The sequence below is a fragment of the Thermobia domestica genome, chromosome 5 (genome assembly GCF_964235325.1).
Source record: "Thermobia domestica chromosome 5, izTheDome1.hap1.1, whole genome shotgun sequence".
In the NCBI taxonomy this organism is placed as follows: Eukaryota; Metazoa; Arthropoda; class Insecta; order Zygentoma; family Lepismatidae; genus Thermobia; species Thermobia domestica.
The window spans coordinates 239,107,533-239,122,198 of NC_137458.1; positions in this window are offsets into that span (position 1 = coordinate 239,107,533).

Sequence of the window (14,666 nt, forward strand, 5' to 3'; positions counted from 1 at the left end):
ACGGTTATGCCGGTTAGGCTAAAGGAGACGGTGATGATGAGTAATGAATGAAATGGTGGAATGAAGAAAGTGGGATGAAACGGGAGAACCCCGAGAAAATCCACGCACACGGTGTTTGTCCACCACAAAGTTCACTTGGCAGGGGCTAGGATCGAACCCGAGACCCCAAGCACCAGAGATGAACTACCGCGGCCCCCACACACATTCGATGTTTGTCCACCACAAAGCTCACATGGCACTAACCGAGATCGAACCGACTACCACATACACCAGAGGTGAAGGCTTCACGGTGTAGCTACCGTGACATTTCTTGTCTTTGTGTTCTGGTTAATACTTGTAACTTAGTTGTATCTTGATTAGTTGGTGCAGCCTGCTACATTTAACTTTCGTTCCCATGGTATGCTGCTATATTTTTTACGAGACAAAACGAGACGAGACGAGACGGGACAGAACGTCTCGAGACGAGACAAGAGACGGGACGAGGACATTTTTTCGAGACGAGACATGCTTTGCACGAGACGAGACGAGACAGCCTGAAGTCTCGTCTCGTCTCGTCTCGTGGCAACACTAATGTTCACTCTGTCCTTACGCAAGTTCACGCTGTAACTGAACTGCCACAACCAGGTAGTATGTTGGATATACCCACACCAACAACTGACCTTCGCATTACCTCCATTCGCATTCGACTCACGGTGTGAGGACCAATTGAACACAGATTTCCACAAAAAGCGACAGAACTTTCTTGGTTACCTTTATACGTAGTATCTTCATTCATAAAAAAAAATTGAGTTAGCTGAAAATAGTTTTATGTTCTCTCTCTACGTCTCTCTGAATACTTCATTCGTGGACAATGGATGAGCATGCTGAAATGTGATAGGGAAGAGATAAAATCATTTCTTCTCTAGAGAAAGAATATTGGGAAGCTTGGCGAGACTTAGTGAACGCTACAACCAAAACAAGAGACATTTATTGTGGCAGGTATATTGCCATTGCACAAATTCTAAAACAAAAATTAACCTACACATACACTCGTGCCCAGAAGTTAAGGATTATTTTTTATTTATTTATTTGTTCTGAAATCCCCAGATATCAATGTACAAAATGTGATTTTGTGGATGCCAGAAAATACCATGTTATGCCTCATACAACTGATGTAAATTGTAAACACATTAGCTACACAAGTACTCTTTACGATCGCAATTTTCGTCAGATAGTGCATGCAAGGTCAGCTTTGTAGTGAAGTGTTTCGCAAATGCATAAGAAGCATAGAGAACGTTACAAACGAGGCATTTGGATGATATTACGCGTGGCCGTATCATTGGAAGACTACAAATGGAACAAAATCAACAATTTATATTACTCGCTGCGTCTCGGATTTTTACAAAACCTAATAAGAAACACTATTAGTCTAAATTTGTTAAATTAAAAATATGTGGAATAGTTAAATTATCAGTCCCTTCCAGCAGAACATGATTGAACAGACACATTTGATAATGCTCTAGGAGAAAGATTTCTATTCATTCAATCCCGAATAAATTTTTTCAACCGGGGTCAACAGGGCTGCCATATTGAATGATGACTGTACATAGCTGAACCTTCCCACAATCCTGGATATTGATAGACAAGGACATGTTATATGGTACGCAGAAATCAAGAAGTCTGAATATTTGATCTGAAAAGTCACGGTGTATTGCGAAAATATCCACAGTGTAGCTCGCCTTAGAAAGCTATCGTGTCACACTATGCTCTCTTCATTCCAAACGTTCTTTGTCTATCATAGGGCTGAGAGATAGCCTTCAAATTTGCATAACAATTAACAGCTACTTTACTAAACACTTGTCTGTGACCTGAATATTTTCCCTATGGAAACTTTGTAGTAGAACTATATTTAGCCAGTTGTTGTGGAGATGTAGCAGTTTGTGAAACGACCGCTATATCAGTATAAGTATATGGTGTCTACAATGTATGGTGTAAACTTAGGATGCCTTGGAGGAGAAGTTTTGAACAACTACGTGAATTAGAACCCCTATCGTGGGACTGCAGGGAAGATTTTGACACTAGTCATTACCAGTCACCTCCAACTCAATGCTCTGTGAGGTTATAGTTTACTTCTTCCATTCTCAATAAACTGGACGAACAGGTAAAGCAAGCAGACAAGAAACCACGCATTGCCTTTATCAAACATGGAATCGATTATCATCCCTTGATCAATTTTTTCCCTCGTTAGCTCTATTTGTCTATCGCTGTTTCCGACATCATATAGCGGACAGTTGGAAATTATTGATGTAGTCAGCTTGGATTGATGAACATAGGCTTACTATTAGCGAGGATAAGTTGTGTCATTAGCCAAACTACGCAAATGGATCCACGAGAACCCTGTTTATTAGCAGGTCTTGAAAAATCCACTCGCCTGCTTACCAGTGGTGAGTGCTTCTTTACACTTGGCGAGTAAAGTCCGACCAGTCAAAAACGTGTTTTATTCCATCTGGCTAGTAGACTTTTGGCTGGCTAGTAGCTGCAAGCAAGATTTTTCAAACCCTGTTTATTATCAATATGTATTTACCATAATAACAAAAAGCACTTCTGACTACCGAGAGGACTTTTAACGCTGTTTACTCTAACACGAATGTCAGTAGCGTTGTGTGCAGTAACTAAGCAATGGAAAACTCATCGTCTTTGGTGTCAAATTTAGTTTTTATCTGAGTATGAATGAACAACATGCACTAGAATGGAAGGTCACTAGGCTTGAACAAGTCCAGAGATGACTGGGATTAAATAAAATCTTGAGTTTTGTGTCTCACTACACACTAAAAAGGCAAATAATGTATGCTAATGGGTTATGATGAACATTGATAGAATGAGGCAATATGAAGAAACTGAAAATCCGGAAACATTGTGCTATCATCCACAGGCTTACAATGATCAAGGAACAAACCTACAGCTCTTTAAAAAAAAAAAAAGTACTACTTTTCACCCACCATATCTTTCCCTGGAGTTGATTGTCAAAGTGACCCGTTAGAACTGGTTCATTTCTGTTCACAAAAACCTAGACTGCCTTCCAGAGACTAAGTCCAAAACAATTACCCTAGATCCTTACATTTCCCTTTAGGTCTTTATCATTTCCCTGCAATTTTGCCACAGTCAAGAGTGGAAATTGGTGATAATATTGTAGTAGAGGAGAGTTACCAAAGAGTACACACGCCCTAAGAGCGCGCAGCGCCAATTGCCCTGAAGTGGTAACACATAGAATTATTATTGCTACGCTGTTTGATGCGTCTTTGTGTGAGTGTTGATACGAAGAAAACAGAGGTTAACGTATAGCTCCAAACAGAAAATACAAAAATAAATAAATAAATAACTTTTCTGAATTCTTGATGTAATATTTTAGTACTCTAAGTTAAGAAATTTTTCTGATATAATAGCTAACTACAGTACCTCTGTTGCATGGTAGAAAACATGAATGTAGATAGAATTGTTTACCATGGTTTAGTTTCGGGGGCCTTGCATGTGCAGCCACCTGGGTGAATTTCACTCGAATTGACTGCTGTTTCCCAAAGAGTGCGCGTTAGTGAGTTACCAAAGAGCGCGCGCGTACTCGTTGAGATAATTTCATTAAGAGTGTGTGTAGGTAGCGGCATTCCTCATACAGACTATATGGTTATTCTCTGTAGTTAGTTAGTTTAAGAAAGCGGAGTGTAACAGAATATTTGAATGGATTGTAGAATTATTTGCAATTGTTTGTCTTCGATTCAAGCACCAACAGTAAATATTCTATAAGAAGTATTTTCAATTTACAGAATTTCTTAAATTACAATGATAATGATGATGATCTGTTCTGCCCGAAGATCCCCAGGCATGGTGAATCCATGGTAGTTTGCTATTGCCTTTCATGGTATGGCAATACCATAGAAAAAGAGAAACGTCATACACTTACAGAAGCCGTAACTTCAAACACGTCTGTTCATCCGAGATACATCATTCTAATTCCGAAATAAAAGAAATACGACAAACTGCACGTACCAAACTTCGATCTGAAATTTTTACTAGTGCTCCATTTCACAGGATCCTTCAGAGCAAACGAATTAAAGGAAATGTTAAGTCAAAAAGAAAACTTTTACATCATCTCAATGAACCACCCACTTCAACAGAGAAAACTGCAGATGAGATCAACCAAGTTTCAAGCCCAATGTGTCACGAATTGTATGAAGAACCAATTGACGAGGATTGGATTCAGTGCATTAATTGTGAACGATGGTGACATGTTCAGTGTTCGTCTTACGAAGGGGATTTGGGTTTCAAGTATGATAGGTGTTGAGTGCGCCCTCTTAGGGACCACGAAGCGCACTCTTTGGGACAGTGGTTCTTAAGAGTACGTATTTGGGTTTTTCACTTTTTAACGTATATCTCCATATCTACATTTAGTAGTAAAGTTTTCCATTTCTTACAATGTAGCTTAACCTTCAAATTAAAATTATATTGAATTATATAATTTTTGCTTCATTATTTTTGCAGCTTTTTCAAGATGAATATTAAGTGCGTGCTCTCTGGTAACCTTCCTCTATGCATATGATAATTCCGTAATATATAAACAAAATAGCTACAATACGGGAATTTCCGGTAATTTTAAGTTGCAAATTTGATACACTATTTATATCATTAAACCAAAACGTTTAAAGAAACAATGGAAGTAGGGGCAACATCATAACTACAAATAGACTACAATTATTAATCATCTACTCTACGCGATTTGTTAATTGTTTTCTGCCAGTTCGAGTGTTCCCAAAACACGTCTCTGTCCGGTTACCATAAAACTCTTCTAAATGAGTAGGGTAAAAGCTAGAATACTCGTATGTATTCTTGTTCTATCAGTGGCCTTGTATCGACCAAGAGCAGCAACCTGTCTTGAAGTAATAAAATTAGTTTTTCCCCTTTTACATCTCTTGCAGGGTCTGGGCACACACAGGCACATATTTATATCTTCTCTAACATTCTCAACTGGGTTTTCCTCTCCATTTCTTGAAATACTTACCTCCATGTATTTTGGTGTATAAAATTTAAACAAATCATTTTCAAAAGTGCATTTTTCTTTTGCGTTCCTCTTTCTAATGAAGCTGTGCATATCCCTCTTGTTCTTTTCGAGCCAAACTCATGTCTTTACATTTAGTCGTGTAAGTTATTACTTGTGAAAGAGAGAAATCTTTTCACAGGTAATAATTCTTAGACGACTAAAGCTACCTTTAAAATAGTGCCAGACTTGTGCTTCTGGTGAAACGCCACCTCAAAACAATATGTCACATGACCATCTTCCTCTTTGAAAATTTTGATCTGAATCCAAGATGGCGGACTTCAAGATGGCCGCTGTGACAATACTATACAACATTAGATGTGTTTCTTCCTCTAGTTCCATTATCCAGGGTATCTTTGCGTTCCCTTAAGCCGTTTCTAAATTACAAAATTTTATTCCAGATTTTCCTCATATACTATGTATTGTAATCGGATTCAAAACTTTAGGTCGCTTGAGGCACCATTTAATATTATTCAATGGATCTAATTTTTCTCCTGGCTTAATTTGGTCCCATATGGAACCATTTTAGGGGGTTCGTCCAAAGAAATTCAGAAATCAAAAATTAAGGACCACCCTAATATATAAATATAGTTTTAAGAGCCAAGCTTTAGAAAAGTAAAGTAACGCGCCTCATGCGCAGCAAAACTTATCCAAGTTTTGGTTAATTTCTGCTCTAATATATTCAATGTATTTTACTGTGGCATGAAGACTGTAATGCTGACGTTGTAAGTAAATATGATCTTACTTTTCTTATTGAGATCTCCAATTCTGTTGGAAACAAAGATGAGTTTCCTCTTCACCTCCTGTGCAAGAGACAGCTAGAATGAATCACATGTTACCAGAAATCACCAGAATTGTTATCAAATACTCGTATTCTGACAGCGACGGCAGAAACATTAGGCCATAATGTAGAGGAACCAGTAATAAATATGCATCGATGCTGAGAGAAAATCCGTAGCGAAGTTGCATAAGACCACAAAAACAGTTTCGGAGTGCATCAAGTGCGTTAGTTGTGCAATGGGACGGAAAACTACTGCCGAATTTGACTGGTAGAGAGACTATCGACAGGTTATCAATATTTATTACAGGAGATGGTCATGAGAGGCTAATTGGTGTTCTCAGTTTGTCATCATGAAGAGGAGAACGAATATATTATTTCTACTACAGTTCATTAGCTTGAAGAATGGAACTTGGTAAAGTTCGTGCAGGCAGTTTGTTGTCACTCTATTCCCTGCAATATGTCATGTGAACGGTGCTTGCATTCTGCTAGAGCAGATGCTCCAAAATGATCTTCTATACCTTCCTTGTAGACACTACATTTATGAATTGGTTTTAAAATGTGTATTTGACAAGTGTTGTGTTCCGTTTGCATCTGGACCGGACGTCTCCCTATTTAAGCATTTTCAGAACGATTGGTCTAAAATAGATTGTACTAACTTTATTCCAGAATTGATGATGATAATGACGTAAGGAACAACATTTCAGATATAAAAAATGAAGTATTGAATTTTGCTATCAAACTTGTAGAAGCAGGACACCGCAGAGAAGATTACAGTAAATTTTTAGAACAGACATTCTTGGATGGCATACCTCCTCGAAGAGTTTTCTTTCGTTTGCCTGGAGCAATTCACCATGCAAGGTAGATGGGAAAAGCAATATACTGTTTAAAAATATTTCTTTTTCGCCAACATTTTCGTTTAACGACGCAAATAGAAACGGGTCTTCGGAGAGCATGAATTTTTTCTGATACGACTATATGTCCAAGCTTGATTTAAATGTGATCAAGTATCCCATTCATCATTACAAGACCTGCAATTTTTGAAAGCTTTGTACAGTTATCGACAAATAGGTAATGAATTATCTGTAGTGGCTCTTTCTAAATTTTCTCGGCATACGTAGCATTGGGTTCTTTTGATGATGAAGTTAACATAGTGGAAAAACAAAAATTGGTTGAAAGAATTACAACTGTAAGGAAAAACCGTGAACCAGCAAAGAGGCTTGACGCCAGGATGATACTATAGAAATTCTTGCGAAAAGAGAAATCAGCGATTTTGATACAACAAGCATGTTTTCTCGTGAGATTTAAAATACCCAAAGGGTTTCTTGAGTGTGATCCGATTTCATGGTCAAATAAGAATGACTATCTTCAAGGAAAGACAATAGTTAAATTCATCTCCGTAATAAACGATGCAGCAGAAAGTGGAGTGAAACTAACAGATTACATCGGTTTTACAAAAAATGAGGATCAGAAACAGTTTCTTTTGCAGAGTGAAGGCTCATAGATAATCTTTTCCTAGATGTGACAAAAGTGAACTGTGTAGCATATAAGATTGAAAACCTATTGAAAACCTACCCCAAAGCTACAGTACTGCTTAAATAATGGATATTTCAATTTCTTCCATGTTATAGTTTTTCTTTTTCCTCATAATGGTCTATGAATCATCTTGATGCAAAAACTTATTTGTAGTTCATGGGGAAACAAAGATTTAACTTTCTGTAGCAGTTTGTTTCCAGTTTATGTAAAATAGTTCCAAATTCTTACAAATCTGTGGTCCATAACTACAATAAAATAACATTACATCGAAGCATTTCTTTTTTCACACGTAATAACTCCTACATGATTATTAGTAGATTGAAAATAATATCAGATTTGTGCTTCTGGGAAAACGTCACCTCAAAATGATATGTAACATGACCCTCTTCCTGTTTGAAAATTTTGACCTGAATTTAAGATGGCGGAATTCAAGATGGCCGCCATGATAATGCTATACAAGACTAGATTGTTCTCTTCCTCTAGCTCCATTATCCAGGATATCTTTGAGTTCCCTTAAGCCGTTTCTAAATTACAAGATTTTATTCCAGATTTTCCCCATATACCGTACTATGTTTTATAATCGGATTCAAAACTTTAGGTCGGTTGAGGCACCATTTAAAATTATTCTATGAATCTGATTTTTCTCCTGGCTTAATTTGGTCACATATGGAACCATTTCAGGTGGTTCGTCCAAGGAAATTCATAAATTTATTTTTCCCCATATAAATAAGGACCACCCTAATACATACATACATATATATATATATATATATATATATATATATATATATATATATATATATATATATATATATATATATATATATATATATGTGTGTGTGTGTGTGTGTGTGTGTGTGTGTGTGTTCAAATCTTTTAACAAATGACTCTGTAATTAGTGTACAAAATAAAAATACAAACACACTTAAAAGAATCTTTAAAATTATGAATCTGATAATGATTTGTTTGTTACGTCTATCTCTGGCACGTGGGGTCCTCAGCACTTTATGGCGCAAAATCTCCGCGAGTGTGAGTTTTTTCGGAGATCTCTCGTTTCCTCCCACTCTCTTCATTCCTCCATTATCATCGGTAAAGCAGCAATACACTGAACCTCGCCAGCTTAAACAAAACCTTTTTAATTCAATTCAATCATCTCTCTCATTATCACCTCCTTTAGCCTCGGTATATAAACATGGGACGTTAAACTAAAATGTTTTCCTCTATTTTTGAATTAGAACCCCAAAAATATTATAAGCATAGAAATTCTTTCGTTTGCCAAGAAGAAAAATTTGATTTTTTATAGTGCAAGAATACAAATTTTAAATTAATAATATTCTACCACTAAAAGAATGATACGATTCTTCTAAAATCATTTCTTTGAATTTCAGTAGCTTATATGTTATGTATATTTACGTCATCACTTCTCACTTAATAACAATCGCACTTTGCGCCGTCAAAAACAACATAAATACACGGAAAGAAAATTCGAGTGCATGTGAAAGGAAAATATGTAGATTCCGGAGGCTTTCCTGCCACGGCAGAAGAATTGAAATACTAGAAAATGTGTTGTAGTGCAAATTTTCTGGACTGTGTAGTGTCCGTATACAACTCGATAATGTTTTATTAAAGAATATAACCTTGATTTTTTTGTATCCTGCACGTGCTGACGGAGAACACATTATTTTCGTTTATCTGGGGTTGTACAGATTGGTTCCGGCCAGTGTTAGGTAAGTTACTTGTAAAAATGTAACGCGTTACAAGTTACTTTACTTTCTCTTAAAATGTAACGCGTTACTTGCCCCCAAAAAGTAATTGTTACTTTACTTCGGAAGTAACGCGGTTCTAACGCGTTACTTTTAGGTCAGAAGCTTTGAATATGTGAAAAATCTTATTACTTCAATTTTCCGTACTACTATTACTACCGCTATTTTATTATTATTATTATTATTATTATTATTATTATTATTATTATTATTATTATTATTATTATTATTATTATTATTATTATTATTATTGCACGTTCTGAATTGCTTTATGTAAATGCAATGACAAATTTTTACTTGACAGCTATATGAATATTTTCATATCATGTAACATTGACTAAAATGCCATACTGCGTTACTCATAGGGATGGGCTACGGTGATGAGACGTACTGATTTTCGCAGTACAGTACTGTTTTTCAAAGAGCTGTCCTGCGTGTGGCGAAGACGCCTAGAAAGTCGAGAAATATCCTTCTTTTAAATGTTCTGCGAAATGTCCAGAGTTAATTTATTTGCAATATCTTAATGTTTCATTCTTTATTCACATTTTGAATCAAAGGCACTCTTTTCCTGAATGATGAACCGCTGTGTTTTTTAACACTCCTCAAAAGACTAGGGATGGAGAATAATCAACAAACCATTTTTTTTAAATACATTCATTGCTTTTACTAAGAAGGGCTTGTTGAGATATCGGTAAGGTAGGAAAAGTTTATTTTTCAACTTATGTTAGTGATGATCAAGTTTAGTACCTGTAGAAGTTTCCTTGTGCCGGTCTAAATTTTCTCTCATTTCTTAAAATAATACCACGCTTCGAAAATCATTTTCTTTAGCCCAACACGAAGTTTCACTGTATGTTCATAAAAATAAACCATTTTGTCATTCATCAAAGCATTTGGAGTTGTGTTGAATTCCTGGAATACTTTAGTTTAGTGCTTCTTCTTTTTTAAAAAATGTTGATTAACTTAAGGTTAACATTAAATGAAATAAGGATATGCCTATTGCCGACGCAGTAAACTACCATATACTATTATACCTGTGTCCTACTTTTCATTTGTTAGAATCTGGTCACTCTAGGATGGGCGAGTTTTTTTGAAACTCGATTCGACTAGAAACAGACATCTTTGAGCTCGATTCGAGAACTCGGCTCGAGAAATTTCCTCCAGCTCGACTCGAATTCGGGTCGAGTTTCAAGTGGAATCGAGCCAAATCTGGTGTGTAGTTTCGAGTACTCTCTTCAAGTATCTTGCATTGATAATATAGGTTATTAATGATACTACTACTACTACTATTATTATTATTATTATTATTATTATTATTATTATTATTATTATTATTATTATTATTATTATTATTATTATTATTATTATTATTATTATTATTATTATTATTAATTATAACAACACTGTGTTTAAACATGAAAGGTAGGCAGTTTGTATTTGAATACTAAAAAGCTAGTTGATTGCCAACCTCGGTAGTCGTGAAGTCTAGGGGTCAAGGACATTGTTCACGAGCTTCTGAATTTGGGTTGAGGATCTAGGTTGAGTATTAACAGAAGCATGTCGCCAACATCATTGTCTGCATAAATCAATGAATCATTAATAACAGTCTTTGTGAACCCATGCAAAGACACACTGATTCCTTTACAATACGAATCTTGACCACAATGTTTTCCAATATATTGAACCCACGTTGAAAGTTCACATCTTCTTTCCAAGTAGATGGGCAAGTGCATTTCTTTCTTTACTTTATGGTTTAATTCAAATAAGGAAAACTATTCAACAATCTTATAAATCTGCGACCCATACAGAGATATAAACTCACAGACTATTAAGTTTTGTTACTCCGGAGCTTTTATTTTCCATAGTTGATAATTATTACATGTACAGAGATAAGTGGAAAATAAAGGCAGACGTCTGTTTGTCGTCAAAAGCTACCTCAAAATGATATATCATACGAGGTCATTTCTATTTAAAATTTTGTGCCCGAATCCAAAATGGTGGACGTTAAGATATGCCTCATCTCGGTCACTACTCAGTACCAGGTATGGATCTACTTCTACAACCTCTATCCAAGATATGATTCCTTTCCCCCAGCCATTTTTAAGTTACCAGAGTTTATTACAAACTTTTGCCATATACTATACATTATAAATGCATTCAGATGTTTAGGTCGCTTGGGGGTCGGTTAAATATTCTTCGATTGAGCCCATTTTTTTTTTCACAGATTAATTTGGTCCGACATGGAACCAATTTAGAAGTTGGAAGCAAAGAAATTCAGAATTCGAAAATTAAGGACCACCCTAATATACACAAAGAAAAGAATTATTCATGATTTGTCATGGAAATACACTGGTGAATGTACAGTAGACAAAGGAATGTACATTGGAAGAAGAGTTTGACAGGGATGATATCTTTGGCCCCCATTATTTGATATTTATCTAGAAGAGATAGCGAAGAGGAGTCTACAGAATGGAGATATTATTTCGTTAGGAGGTAAAATGATTAGGTGTATATGGTTTGGGGATGATATGGCTGTTGCAGAATAAGAAAAGGAAGTCAATAAGATGTTGAAAACTTCAGAAGAGTTTGTGAAAAATATAGGATAGAAATAAATGTTAGAAAAACAAAATCAATGTTGATTGGAACGAAGTGATCGGTGTCAAATATAGAAGTAGGAGCAGAGAAAATACAACAGGTGACTGGTTTTGTCTGACAAGTAACACTTCCCAAGTGTAACATTCCGATTTTGATAAAATTTCCCAGGTAAATACTAGACATAAAATAAACGAATATATGTTTTTAATTTTCTGCAGAAAAACGGTTTTAGGGGCAAAATCCCCCAAAGTTGACGCCCGAAAATCAAGAAGTGCACCGAAATGGATGAAATTGTGCACAGATTTTGTAGCCCTAAAATGAGGGAATACATGTTTCGTATTCCCCTAAAAAGACGGTTGGGTGGGGCACGGACCCCCCCCCCCAAATTTGATCATGAAATATCAGAAATGCTAATAATAGTATGTTAGAAGTGTTTAAAGGACATGAAGAACTGAAACGAACTTTGATGTAGTGACAATACGCAAAAATTTAACGAATACGGACTTTTTATTTTCTGCGGGACAACGGTTTTAGTGGGCAAAAGCCCACACCCAAAATTTTGAAATTTGACGCCCGAAAGACAATAGGAAGTGGACCGAAGTCAATAAAACTGTGCACAGATATTGTAGACGTGAAATGAGTGAATACTGTTTCGAATTTTCCTTTTTTAAAAAAAGAGTTGGGCAGGACACAGACCTTCTAAACCGTTGATTACGAAATATCAAAAGTGCAATTCGGAGGAGGCCTTGGCCCGCAAAACAGTGTTTCAAACTTTGGGTGGGAATTTTTGCCCCCTAAAACCGTTTTTCCACAGAAACTAAAAACAAGTATTCGTTTATGTGTAATATCTACCTGCTGAATTTTATTAAAATCATATGTTACACTTAAGAAGTATTACATGTTATACATGTAGAGTTTAAACCAGGCCGCAGTGACTCAGTGGTAGAGCGTTCACTTCTGTGCATTTCATCTCAGCTCGCGCCAAGTGGACTTTGTGGTTGACACACCGTGTGCGTGGGTTTTCTCGGGGTTCTCCCAGTTTTTTCATTCCACCCTTTCATTTATTTCTCATCATCACCGTCTCTTTTAGCCTAGCTGACATATCCGTGGAACGTAAAACTCAAAGATTTCATTTCATTGTAGAGTTTAACATCTCTTTTAGCAGCGAGGCTATATGAGACAGAACCTACTTATTAACGTGAAATCCGAACCACATGAGCTCCCGCCGGGAATGAAAGACCAACTGAGTACGTAACAAGTAGTGACTATTTTCATGAATGCATGTATCATATAGAAATCTCTTCAAGTCTGAGACTAAAATATTATTATTATTATTATTATTATTATTATTATTATTATTATTATTATTATTATTATTATTATTATTATTATTATTATTATTTCACGTATTGCTTGAGATGCAAACTATAGTTGTCGTATTGTAGAAGGAATATTTATTGCTTAACTGATAATGCTTATAAGAATTGTTAGGTTTCTACAGGGATAGATCTACTCTTCCCACCCTGGGAAAGCAGTAATTAAGTAAGTTCCTCTTCCACTCTATAAATAAAGCACTGATTAGCATATAGCACTGGAAAATGATTAAATTTTAAACAGGAAAGTAAAACTTTACATATTGTTTACTGTAAAACAGATGATTGTTTAGCTTTAGTGGATGAACGTTAAAAAAAAGTAATGGAACAAATTACAATTTCTTTATACAACAAATAGCTGTCGTTTCTAAAGAGAGCAGAAACATAGCAAGTAAACATAAATCGAAACCTCTGCTGAGCTAATACACACAGAACAGTGTGTTAACACTTTGATTTTGTCTTATGCCTAGAGGCATTTACAAAGTCAGTACAATATTGTGTGTTAACGTGTAAAAATTGCCTGAAGAAAAGTGGAACAGAATACTAAACAGTTTTGCAGTGCTCACTTTAAGTCCATATATCGAAATAAGGAGTGGATTCTGGCTGTTAGCAAATAAAGAATACTTTTTTATGAGCTGTTGGAGCAACCAACTGCACATACTGATAGAAATAGAAGCTACTGCTAGAAATAGAAGAGATTTAAATGCTTCAGCAAAGTAAAAATATGCTTCGTAGCAATTGAATCCCGACTATGAACAATTATGACCGCAGCGAGATTCGTACACGGAGTTCATGACTTCGTTAGTAGTCCATGACTTCACCGTCTGAGCAGCGACTATTTGCTTGTATATCAATGCTTTTGCTGGTGTATCAATGCATTTCGGACACAACTTTGGAACATGAACATTGAAGTGAAATAATTAGAATGATGGGATTGACAGTTTGAACTGTCCACTATTGCAACACTAGTTGGGCATTACAACATTACGCAAACTCTATTTTATATACAACCATTATTATACATTTCATTTTCATAAACTTGCTCTTATGATAACAATACCGATTTCTTAATTAAATTCAATGTATAGATAATTGTCTAGTTGAGTTGAATTTGAGTTTAACGTCCTTTTCAGCAGTTAGGCTACATGAGACGGGACCTACTGATTAACATGGAGCCCGAACCACATGAACTCCCGCCGAAATCGAACCAGGGCCTCCCACACCAAAGATATAGATAATTGTGTCTTATATAGCAGCTAATATCAACTTTGTGGTGGACAAACACCGTGCTCGTGGGTTTTCTCGGGGTTTTCCCGTTTCCTCTCACTTTCTTCATTCCACCATTTCATTCACTTCTCATCATCACCGTCTCCTTTAGACTAACCGGCATAACCGTGGGACGTAAACTAAAGATTTCGTTTCATGTCTCTTGCTATAAAGTATAAAATAATTAAACATTTGATGTAAATAAATGAGAAACCTAAGATATTGCAGATTACTAAAATTGAGAATTAATTCAATTTTAAGCATTATACATCTATATGATTGTTCAAGTTGCT